Genomic DNA, 12,424 nt, shown 5'->3' on the forward strand with positions numbered 1-12,424 from the left:
ACTGACACATTTACTTCTTCTTTGGTGCAGCCTTCTTAGCACTTTTCGGTTTTGCTGTAGCCTTCTTTGGCTTCGGGGCCTTTGGCTTCTTGGGAGTTTTTGCCTTCTTCACTTTAGATGGTGATTTCTTAGGTTTGGGAGCAGCAGCCTTTTTCTTTTCACCAGTCTTCTTGGGACGTTTAGCTGCTGGCTTTTTCGCAGGCTTCTTCTCCTTTGATGCTGATCGTTTCGCCTTGGTTGAAGATCCACCTTCAGGCTTCTCCTTCAGCGATGAAGCACTAAGCTTAAACGATCCAGATGCACCTTTTCCCTTGGTCTGAACCAAAGACCCAGAAGCAACTGCACTTCTCAAGTATTTCTTGATAAATGGAGCAAGCTTCTCGGCATCCACTTTGTAGTTCTGAGAGATGTATTTCTTAATAGCTTGCAGTGAACTTCCTCCCCTTTCCTTCAAATTCTTGATGGCGTTGTTCACCATTTCTGATGTTCTTGGATGAGAAGGTGTTGTTTTTGGTTTCTTAGGCTTTGCAGACTTCTTAGGAGAAGCCTGTGCCGGGGCTGCAGGTGCTGATGCCGTATCTGCCATTGCTTTCTGCAATAAACTCAACGATACTGAAGAATGAAATTTTCGCTAGCAGGCAGCGTTGAGTTTGGTTACGGAGCGCGGACCGGATAGAAAGCACTTGCTGAGGCGGGCTGAGGTAAACAGAAGTTCGTAGTTGCCACAACGATAAGTGTGTTTCCTTCTATTTTGATAAACGATTTTTTTCAGGTATTCAATGAATGCACCAGATCCTATTCTTCCTTACTGGCTAGAAGAAACTTTATTCCACATAACTCAAAAGGCATTTGTTTTTATTCGCTTTTCTATTTTATGTTTCAGTCATTGCTAAGTCGGTCACACTACTTTTTCACCCTCCTTGTGCTTATAATTTTCATAATTTAACATGGAAATACTTATCAATAAATAATTATATTACCATGGTAATTAACTTCAATCCTTCCTGTGATTATACGCAAAGTACCATCTTCGTACTGCTTACTATAGTTCAATGAAGGGAATCTATAAAGTAACGCGTGTCGCACACATCTGCCTTGCAAACTCCCTGGCCTACTTCCAATGTATAGACTTTTATTTCAAATCCTGATTTAATTTCATAATTTTCTGTAGATTTTAACATTTTATTACCCAGCTTCTTAATACGAATGACAATCAAGCCTAAATATTTATTCCCTTTAACTTTATTTTTCTTTTTTATTTTGTGCCTTGTTTCATATTTGTTCTTACGTTAGCAATTAACGCACTTACCGTAGTTATGTATGAACAGGTTGTTTCTATATTTATTTTATTCCAAATAAATTAAATATATATACGGATTATTTTATGGTAGTTGATATTTTCTGTTGTTTCCTACGTGAATTGAGGAAACGCACGGACTTTCGCCTAATTCTTGTGCTACTTTCATATGTCTGTATCTGTCGAATGCTGTCGATCTGTCGAAATGTGTATTACTATCTGTCGATTCATCGAGTGAACTGAATTCGTTAACCATTTCACCAGGCGCGCATGCATTTTTTTTTCTTCTAAGGGATCCAAGCTTCGGGGGGCAAGGTTCCAATACTACAAGCCACTATGTCTATATACTATTATTCTGCATTCGAAAACACGATAAATATTCCACTTACTTTTTCACAAAAACATGATACAGACAGAGTACAGATGAAGTGTAAGATCAGATTTATATTGATGATACATCAATATTTTCCCTGTTAATAACTACATTTAATGAGAAAGTCTGCAAATGTATGTTCACTTAGGAACTTTTGCGAGGAGTCCGCACCCGGTGGACACCCCGTGAGTACGCCTCTGCACTTGACTATACTTCGAATTATACTGCAAACAGTTGTATTTTAGTTTCCCCGTTTAGTTCATCGATATCATTAACACAAAGAAAATAGATGTTATAGATGCGTATTCTCAGTTCTCGCTTTATATCCGGACGTCTGCAAAAATCTACTCCTTTTCTTTCTTTCACGCATCCACCAAACTAACAATGATTTGTATTATAATATTTGCGCATAAAATGTATATCTCATACCTTCCATGTTCTCAAGTATTCATAGACAAAAACGGTTATTTTCTGCGAACAAATTGTCCAAACACAGTGCAAATGTCATCTATAGATTGTCCTGGTTCCGTCTGCGTGTACATAACAATGCGTCATAATCATACATTGCACATTAAGGATATCAATTAATCTTCCCAAATTCCTAGATATGCCTGGCAAAAGTTCCGCGTGTTGTAAGGATATTACATTTGTACTACCGACAAGGTGGTATCTTCCAACATTGAAGTTCAATAAACCCCAAATGTGTCGGATATAGTATTTGATTTCTTGTCTCATTGTTTGCGTCAGAGATGTCTTCTCAAGTTAGGATTTACGATACATACAGGATGAGTTGTATATATTGTTGCTGCCAGCTCTATATTAATCCCATATTTGTAAACGAATAAAAACAGTATTCTAATTATAACAATGTGCTCACAATTAATTTTATTCTTAATTGTTATACGTATTGTTGATTAAAAATGAAAATGTTGCTAAGTGAATTTTATTAATATTTTCTGTTGCGTGATATAGGAAGTGAGTGAAATATTGGAGGAATATAGTGTGCGTAGCAGATGATGTGCAGTGGCTTTGGATCGCCTGTGATAAGGTAAGGCATTTGCTATTTTAATTAACGCATTTTATATACTGTAATCCTAATTATTTTTATGTGAATGTGCTTACTACTTGTGTATTCAGTGGGACCGATGTTTTAATATGTATGGTCAAGCAGTGTCGAGCCTGGTCAGTGTGTGGATAGGTGACCATTTTTTGTAAATCGATAACATTTAACTTTGTAAACACGGATGAAGTAGAAGTATATTTATTTTATTTTTTACCTCAAATATGTAGGACACTTCTCCTTTGTACATCAATTATTATTATTAGTTCAACTTGTTTACAAGTTAAATGAAAAGAATAGTCGTTATCGTGTGATGATTGTGCTCATTAGGCTAAAGAAGACTCGTGATAAGAAAGAAAAGAAGAACGGTGCTCAAGTTTCGTCACAGCATATTCTCAAAAATTTACAGGCAAAATTCAGTGTTCTGCATGAAAAGGCATATTTGTACGAAAAAAAAAAAAATTCTGCAGACGACAGAATTAAATAAAGTAATACACATGTATTTTAGAGTTACTGGTGTAAAATCATTACAAGTGCTTTGCCAGGTGGCCAATAAAAAGCACGAATACTATTTAAGGGAGCCAAAACAGGAGAAAGCTGGGGGCCTGAGCGATAGCAAGAATGTGCGTCCAAAGTGAACAGGAGCGAAGGCGACGCGGGTATACGTATAAGCAAGGGTAGTGGAAACCAGTTAGTTTTCGAGTTTCAATAGCACTTGTCATGCATCCATACTAGTAGCGCCCCGCTTGTAAACATTAAGTACACTATGCAAGAATACACCGCCGGTGGAAAATAGTACCTAATACAGTTATCTTTCATATATACTGACTTATTTTACAGTAGTAACCCAACACTAGTAAACGTAAAATAAAAGTGTATAACTTTATATTTAATTCTATCGCCTGGCTTAGTTTTTCACCTGTAAGATGTACTTATTTAGAGCAAGTTTCTTAACTAGCAAATTAAACCGAGAACCACAGCAACCATATATATATTCTTATGATGTACTTTTCTTTGAGTGGTGTTCTCTGTCTATTGAATAACATTTTCTCAGTTTAATGCTAGCAAAAAACAAAACAAAATCAAAGTGTTTCTATATAAATTTAGTTCACCGTGTTGTAATATCACATGGAATTGAAAAACGAATAGTCGAACCTCTGCTATCTCGATCAAACTTCTCAGGATGATATACTGACTTACCGCAGAAGTTCGACTGAATACGTTTCTCAGTTCCATGGGAGAACCTGGAGAAGCAAAAGCCTGCGCAACGGAAAATACTAAATAAACTTGTAGAGCAGGTCAAGATGTATCATCATGCCAAGTTTCATTCAGATCAGAGAAGTTTGGCTGCAGCCATTTTCATTACAAAGCACAAAATGGATGGTCCCTAACCTCGAGAATCTTCACAATTGTCGACGAGTTGAACTGCACTCATCTGATCAAAATCAAACTTAAAATGACAGTTCACTTTCAACTGTTAAATAATATGATATGCAGGCTTCTGCTTTCCTAGTTACAGTCTATCCACTGTGGTATGCATATTAGTACAAATGTGAGAGTGCATATTTATTAAAGATTTGCTTCAAAAAGCGATGAAAGACATAGGCATTGCCGCGGGCGGTGATAACAAGATGCCGGAAAACGAACAAGCAGAAAGAATATGGGCTGAAGAAGTGTAAACGACGACGCGGCGGCCCGTAAAGGTGTTGCCGTCCTATTAAATGAATAATATCAAAAGAAAGAAAAAAAAAGTAAAAAATTTCGCGCTCGTAATCAAGACAGAAAGCAACTAAAGGAAATCTTTGTTTTACGTCCCACGTTATGCCGCTTAGGCTAAAAGAGGCGCTGATTATGAGAAATGATTGAAATGGTGGTGGAATGAAGAAAGTGGGAGGAAACGGGAGAACCCCGCGGTAACCCACCGCACATAGTTTTTGTCCACCATAAAGTTAACTTGGCGGGGGCTCAAGACAGAAAGACGGTTGGAAAAACAAATAAACGATGTTGCATCCCGTAAAAATGTTCGCGACCTATGAAATCAATATTTTTTCTTAAAGAAAAAAAAGAATTAAAAAGAGAAAAAAAGGTCAAAATTTCGCGCTCGCTTCGCTCGCGATCAGCAGAGAAAAGAGGACGTGACGCACCCCTAAAAGTGTTGGCGACCGATTGAATAAATATTGTGGGTAAAAAAAAAAAAAAAAAAAAAAAAAAAGTCAAAAATTTCGCGCTCGCTTCGCTCGCGATCAGCACAGAAAGAAGGACGTGACGCGCCCCTAAAGGTGTTGGCAACCGATTCAATACATATTGTCGGTAAAAAAAAAAAAAAAAAAAAAAAAAAAAAAAAAAAAAACGCTCGCTTCGCTCGCGATCGACATGAAAAAGGCAACGACGTGACGCCCCGTAAAATTGTCGGCGACCTATTCAATCAATATATTCGGTTGAAAAACAAAGTCAAAAGTTTCCCAATCGCTTCCCTCCCGATCGACATAAAAAAAAAGGCAACCCCTTCACCTCTCCTTATGCATTCATCAGTAAACATACAACCATAGATCACAATACCACTCACATCACCTATCAGTTCTCCACGTCCATCAAGATCCAATCATCGCCCTGGCCCTTTATGATGATACACAACATTACATGTTATTGTGTGCATTGCCCCGCGTTACAATACATGACCAAAAAAAAGAGAAAAAGAGCTGCACTGCCTTCAGTGTAGACATGTTCGTATTCGTAGAAAATGATTTTAGGTACACGATAGTACAGTAATCTATCTTCACATGCTTCAGATGTGAACGATACCTACACATGAAGAGGGCTCCCGAGGTTTCCTTTTCCAATAGGATGGAGCTCCACCACACTTGCAGAATGACGAGAAGTTATGTTAATAAATATATCCCAGAGTGTTTCGTAACTCGCCCTTGGTCCTAATGATGAAGCGTTCTTCAGATGGCCCCGATGTCTCCACACATGATACTATGCGACTTCTTTTCACGAGGCTCTCAAAGATCACGTTTGTGTCCTAACATTCTCTGCAGATATGACACAGCTGCGATAGCGGATCACAGAAGCCTTTCCTCTCCTTACAAGAGACGTGTTCATTCGAGTATGTGAGTAATTCGACTATCGATTAAATATCTCCCGTGTCACGATAGTAGTCACTTTCAATTCTTCTAACGAAGGTAAGAAAAAATGCTATACAAACTTCCTTTCGGTATATAAAGGATTAGGGGCCCAGAGAATATTTTCTTTCAAGAGGATACATTCTTTTTCGAACACCCTGTATATAGATCCTCTAATTATAACTGCAAACAAAATGTTGATTTTGCAATTGCTTCCATGAGAGAATATTCTGTGCACTTTCTTTCTGAAGGGCCGGGCCTAAACGTTTTCCTTAATCATTAAATTTAGTAGTTATCTACAATTACATAGTTTTCCATTGTTCTCAAAATAAAGATTTTTCTCTATGAATTGTTGAATGTTGCTAGGGATATTGAAGTAATTCTTTTTAGTGTTTTTTTCTTTACAATAATGTACTGAACGCCTGCATTAAGGAAGTTCGTGTGTCCATCTTGCAAAATGTTTCGTCTTTTTTCATGCCCACTAAGGTAAATATTCATTTTGCTCTTTTCTCTGTATGCAAACCACATTTCTTAAAGGCAACATTTTCATACAAATGTAGTACTAAAAACTTCTAATTGGCAACATCTGGGCTGCGAAGAGGAAAAAGAAAGAAATCTCGTACGTATTCGCGCGCAATTCGGAATTAGCCAATGAAAAGCACAAAAGCGGCCACCATCTCTCTCTCTTTCTTATTAACGGTTTTGTACTTTCTGCAGTTCTATCAGTGCTGCTAACCTCTTACTATATCATTGAATATGTATGTTTAGATATATATATATATATATATATATATATTTTTTTTTTTACAAAAAATCATACTACTACGGAATAATATTAAATGCCTTTAAACCCTCATTTCTGTTTGCACTTTCTGTTACACTACCTTCCCCGAACTTCTTTCAAGTTATTAAGTGCAGAACGGGGAGTTATACATATTTACTTGCGCTTTGACAATATCTGCACATTGTGTAATAATAGGAGACGTATAAAATAAAACTATATACTAATACGTATATATATATATATATATATATATATATATATATATATATATACAGTACACATTCCACTATCCGAGGCTTTCCTTTTCTTTTCTTGCTGACGATAAATTACGCTTTTAGAAATGTTGTCTGAAAACAATAAGAATATGTGCAAAAAATACAATCAGAGGTAGAGGTCTTTAACAGGAAATAAGCAAGGGAGTTGAAAAATTTTTTATGCATGTAAAAAATATAGACATGAACCAACTTGTGAAATAAAAAGACCAGAAAACTACTCTTTCTAAATTATGTGTAAACTTTTTACCGAAAACGAAAGTTGCACGAAAGACTTTTTGTCCGTTTTTTGGCCTCCGGTGCTTGGGGTCCCTGATTCAATCCCAGCTCGTGCCGTGTGAACTTTGTCGTGCATAAAGACCGTGCTCATGGGTTTTCTCGGGTTTCTCCCGTTTCCTCCCACTTTCTTCATTCAGTACTCATCATCACCGTCTCCTTTAGCGTAACCGGTATAAGTATGCGACGTAAATCTAAATATTTCATTTCATTTCCCTTTTCTGCTCATACTGCTGATTATGCGCGATTATGCCAACATCCAACTCCGCGGATAATCGTGCGATTACTGTATATACAACTAATACAGATACAACTAATTATATTATCAGTTACAGTATCGGTTTTTATTTACTAATTTGCCTCACTTTATTTGCATCCCTGCAGTAAATAATTCTTATCGATAATAGTTAAAATGTATATTACATTTTAGTGCTTCACGACTGAATGATCATCTGCCTTACGTTATCTCGCAGCTGAAGAGAATGCTACACTGAAAACTACCTTGCGTTATAAAGGGTAAGTGAAACATATCTTAAAAATATCTTTCATACATTTCATTGTGTACATTAAAGAATGTAAGTTTGCCTTTTTCCTGTAATCAATACTTAATAAAGGATTTATTTTTATTTATTTATATACAATTTCATACGTGGTTCGTGATAGTAAACTCGATAGGACACAGTGGCACTATGAACATCCGAATCACTCATCATTCGAACATTCAAATATTTATTCGAATATTAGTATATTCCAAGTAATGTTAACGACGTTAATATGCTTGCCTTTATAGTTAATAATGTCAATTCTTACTTAAAACATACTTCCTTAACAGGACATTGAAGAAAAGGTAGTTGCCAACGGCCATACCATGCTGAATATACCGGTTCTCGTCCGATCACCGAAGTCAAGCAGCATCGGGCCTGGTCAGTACTTGGATGGGTGACCGCCTGGGAACACCAGGTGCTGTTGGTATACTTTTTCTAATTTTGTTTTTCACAAAGACGAATATTCTCACATCGTTCACCACGATAATTTCGTAATCATGCATTACTTAAAACAATTAGCAACGCTTTCCACGCGCTGGTCTTTTTGAGTATTCACCGACAAACCTACGTAGCTACAATAACTCACTCGAAGCCATATGCATTCGCCAACGGCCATACCATGCTGAATATACCGGTTCTCGTCCGATCACCGAAGTCAAGCAGCATCGGGCCTGGTCAGTACTTGGATGGGTGACCGCCTGGGAACACCAGGTGCTGTTGGCATCTCTTTTTCAAATTTCATTATCCTTCAAGTACGAAAATACTAGAAACATTAATTTTATAGTACTTTCAAGAGATAATTTATCAACATTATTTCATAGCGATTAATCGATATTCTAAGCGTTATACCCACTATTTCTTACACTAACAGCCTGTTTATTTGCACGGCACATTAAAATAACCTGATTTCCGATCCGTGTGCACCTACTACTATACTTAACACGGAATGTATTACCACTTTTTAAAAGTAAATTATTATGACTAAGTGTAGATCTCCGGCGAGTAAATGCCTTTCGTATACAAGCACGACACATCTCCGCTATGTGCTTTACTTTTTTACTAACAGCATATAGAAATTGGATTTCAACGTGTTTCTACATAACAGAATGAAGCAAATTTCGTGATTTAACTCTTTCGAATAATGTGTTGGTCCTGACAAGGACCGTTTGAAATGAAAAATCTTGAAGAAGATTTTTACTTAGAGCTTGTGTACTTGGTAACAGCCTTCGTACCCTCACTTACAGCGTGCTTGGCAAGTTCACCAGGCAAAAGAAGGCGCACAGCTGTTTGGATTTCCCGGCTGGTGATAGTTGACCGCTTATTGTAATGGGCCAAACGAGAAGCTTCAGCAGCAATACGCTCGAAGATGTCATTAACAAAGCTGTTCATGATACTCATAGCTTTGCTAGATATGCCAGTGTCAGGATGCACTTGCTTCAAAACTTTGTAGATGTAAATGGCATAGCTCTCCTTCCTCCTCCTCTTCTTCTTCTTATCTCCCTTGGAGATATTCTTTTGGGCTTTACCAGCCTTCTTTGCAGCCTTTCCGCTAGTTTTTGGTGGCATGATGACTCACTCGTTCAGCAAAATTAGATGTGTCCGCCGATTTATCGACTTCATTTAAATTACAGTACGTGTTTCAATTCGCGCCAACTGCCTTGCTTTTCATTTGATGCACTCGGGTGCACGCTTGAAGTAGTAACAAAACTGACTTGATTCATGGGAGGCCGCAATTTTTCCTCTCATCTTATTACGAAAGAATATTGAACAATGTCTGGTCGCGGCAAAGGTGGAAAAGTCAAGGGAAAGAGCAAGTCCCGCTCCAGCAGGGCTGGCCTTCAATTCCCAGTAGGCAGAATCCATCGTCTTTTGCGAAAGGGTAACTATGCCGAACGAGTTGGTGCTGGCGCTCCCGTGTATTTGGCTGCAGTCATGGAATACCTGGCAGCTGAAGTTCTTGAGTTGGCAGGCAACGCTGCTCGTGACAACAAGAAGACTAGGATTATTCCACGTCATCTGCAGTTAGCTATCCGTAACGACGAGGAATTAAACAAGTTGTTGTCTGGAGTTACAATCGCTCAGGGTGGTGTTTTGCCCAACATTCAAGCTGTACTTCTGCCCAAGAAAACTGAGAAGAAGGCATAAATGTAAGACCTATATCTCATACAAATCGGCCCTTATGAGGGCCACAAACCCCTTTATAGAGGAGATTTACGATTGAAATGAATTGTTTTCGATATACAGACTCATCAAAAGTGTCTGAGATAGTTGCTTAGTTTCATTCGAAATTCTCGCTGCTATTCGATTAATTAGTATATGTGTAGTCGTCGATCGTAATTGAAGCCCATAGGAAGTCACACTAACTTTAGAATACTCCAAACAGCGATGTGCTTAGTTCCCACTACATTATTAATTATAAGATCATTACCTTTTGTATTGTCGCTAGCTACATTTTTTTGATATTTGCGTACATCGGGCTCATATTACCCAGAGGACAGGACAGTCGAGCCCAGATTCTCAGCAATGGAAGAAAACCTCATACCACATATTCTCATGTACTTCATGCTAGACAAAGGAATTTCCAACATTCTTAAAGCACTCATGTTTCTCTCTTGCGTTGGCTTGGCTGAAATTACTCTGTTCAATATGTTCTCGACATTTATTATTGTTCATTACTATGCCCCAATGACATCATGAACAGAGCGGATCAGAAAACTTTCCTAAATTTCTTTTGCAACATAGTAATGACATTAAATGCACACTTAAGTACGATTTATTCTTTGCAAGGTCGATATTCATATTTGTGTGATATGTGTTATATGTATATGGTTTGTAATACGCAACTACTCTTATTCTCTGATCTCAGAACTCATTTGCTACTGTGCCCAACGAGCGAGCCTAGGTTTCTTGTAACTACTGCCTTTCTTTAGTAAATAATGTGAAGTATACAATGCATTAACCTACATCTCATATTTGTATTACTCTTTATTTTAGTAACCCGCTACGAAGTGTCATTAATTTACATGTAAATCACAATAGACACTACCGCAAAAGAAAGAAATCGAACCCAAGACCACGTAAACAAGATAAAGGACAAGATTCAGGTTTCTAACGCATTATTCGCCCCTCACAGCACAGTATAGAAGTTGTATAAGCCTCTATACGTACATCCTACTGTCAGAACAGAAATTCCGACTTGCGTTTCGCATCTCTCATGCTCGCTACTTCCAACAAATCGCCAATTTCCAACCAGAACCCCTTCTCCAGCATTAATACTGCTACATGATATGAATACGTATACATGAACGTACATAATGTAAAAAAAAACGTATGATTTTCTCAAATTAATCTCTCTACGTCTGTAATTTAGTGTGCATCAAAAGGCTTTAATGTAGTTACACGAATTCTTATAATCTAACAGAAAATCGCACAAAGTAAATCTTTCCCTTTATATAAATTTGTTGGCTCTGAAAAGAGCCGTTTATGCCAATTTTATATCCAAAATAGGAGGAACCCCAACTTAACCTCCGAAACCGTACAGGGTTCTTCCTTGCCTCTTCAAGGCATACACAACATCCATAGCTGTCACTGTCTTCCTCTTGGCGTGTTCTGTGTATGTAACAGCATCTCTGATTACGTTCTCCAGGAATACTTTCAATACTCCTCGGGTCTCTTCATAAATGAGACCAGAGATACGCTTCACACCACCACGGCGAGCAAGACGCCTAATAGCGGGTTTGGTGATACCCTGGATGTTGTCACGAAGAACTTTACGGTGGCGCTTGGCACCTCCTTTGCCAAGACCCTTGCCTCCTTTTCCACGTCCTGTCATTTCGATATGTTACTGCTTCGCTCACCACACACGAGAAATACAAGCCCAAGCAGCCCAAGACTCGTGGTTTTGTTCCTTCGATCATGCAGGGAAAGCACGGAGGAAAAACACAAAACGTGTCTAAGCCAATGAGAACTGTCCTTTTCGACTGACTTTATCCAATGAGAAATAGCTTGATTTAACGGTTTTGCTCTTTATATAACTTGACTTCATTCAGCGCGCAATTATTTGAAACAAGTCGTGACAGTTGCAATGGCACGTACCAAGCAGACAGCTAGGAAATCTACTGGAGGCAAAGCTCCTCGAAAGCAGCTTGCCACCAAAGCTGCAAGAAAGAGTGCTCCAGCTACCGGTGGAGTGAAAAAGCCCCATCGTTACAGGCCTGGTACTGTGGCTCTCCGAGAAATTCGTCGTTACCAGAAGAGCACTGAATTGCTCATCCGCAAGCTGCCCTTCCAACGACTCGTCCGAGAAATTGCACAAGATTTCAAGACAGATCTTCGCTTCCAAAGCTCAGCTGTCATGGCTTTACAGGAGGCAAGTGAAGCTTACCTTGTAGGGCTTTTCGAAGACACCAACTTGTGTGCTATTCACGCAAAGAGAGTCACAATCATGCCTAAGGACATTCAGCTTGCTCGCCGCATCCGTGGGGAACGTGCTTAAGTTTGAAGTTCTGGCACTGAGTTCAAAAACGGTCCTTTTTAGGACCAATACACTACTTAGAGATGCTGTTATCCTAACAAGGATCTTGTCCATACTTGTTATCTTTTTTTTTTAAATTCTCACGCCGTATGTTGCATAGTTAATACATCTACCTTCGTTTTCCTGTCGTTTCGTATATCATCCTATCTTTCAAGTATATT

At 38.4% G+C, this 12,424-nt stretch overlaps 2 non-coding genes across 2 annotated transcripts; both read left to right on the plus strand.

Moving 5' to 3' along the window:
* The first annotated feature begins 8,037 nt into the window (after positions 1–8,037).
* On the plus strand, positions 8,038–8,156 carry LOC145677221 (5S ribosomal RNA). The gene has a single exon (XR_014129698.1). It is a non-coding gene; the product is annotated as a 5S ribosomal RNA (ribosomal RNA).
* A 177-nt stretch (positions 8,157–8,333) lies between these two features.
* LOC145677215 (5S ribosomal RNA) lies at positions 8,334–8,452 on the plus strand. Its single transcript, XR_014129692.1, has one exon. It is a non-coding gene; the product is annotated as a 5S ribosomal RNA (ribosomal RNA).
* Positions 8,453–12,424: the final 3,972 nt, after the last annotated feature.

The sequence above is a fragment of the Thermobia domestica genome, unplaced genomic scaffold (assembly GCF_964235325.1).
Source record: "Thermobia domestica unplaced genomic scaffold, izTheDome1.hap1.1 HAP1_SCAFFOLD_698, whole genome shotgun sequence".
Lineage (NCBI taxonomy): Eukaryota > Metazoa > Arthropoda > Insecta > Zygentoma > Lepismatidae > Thermobia > Thermobia domestica.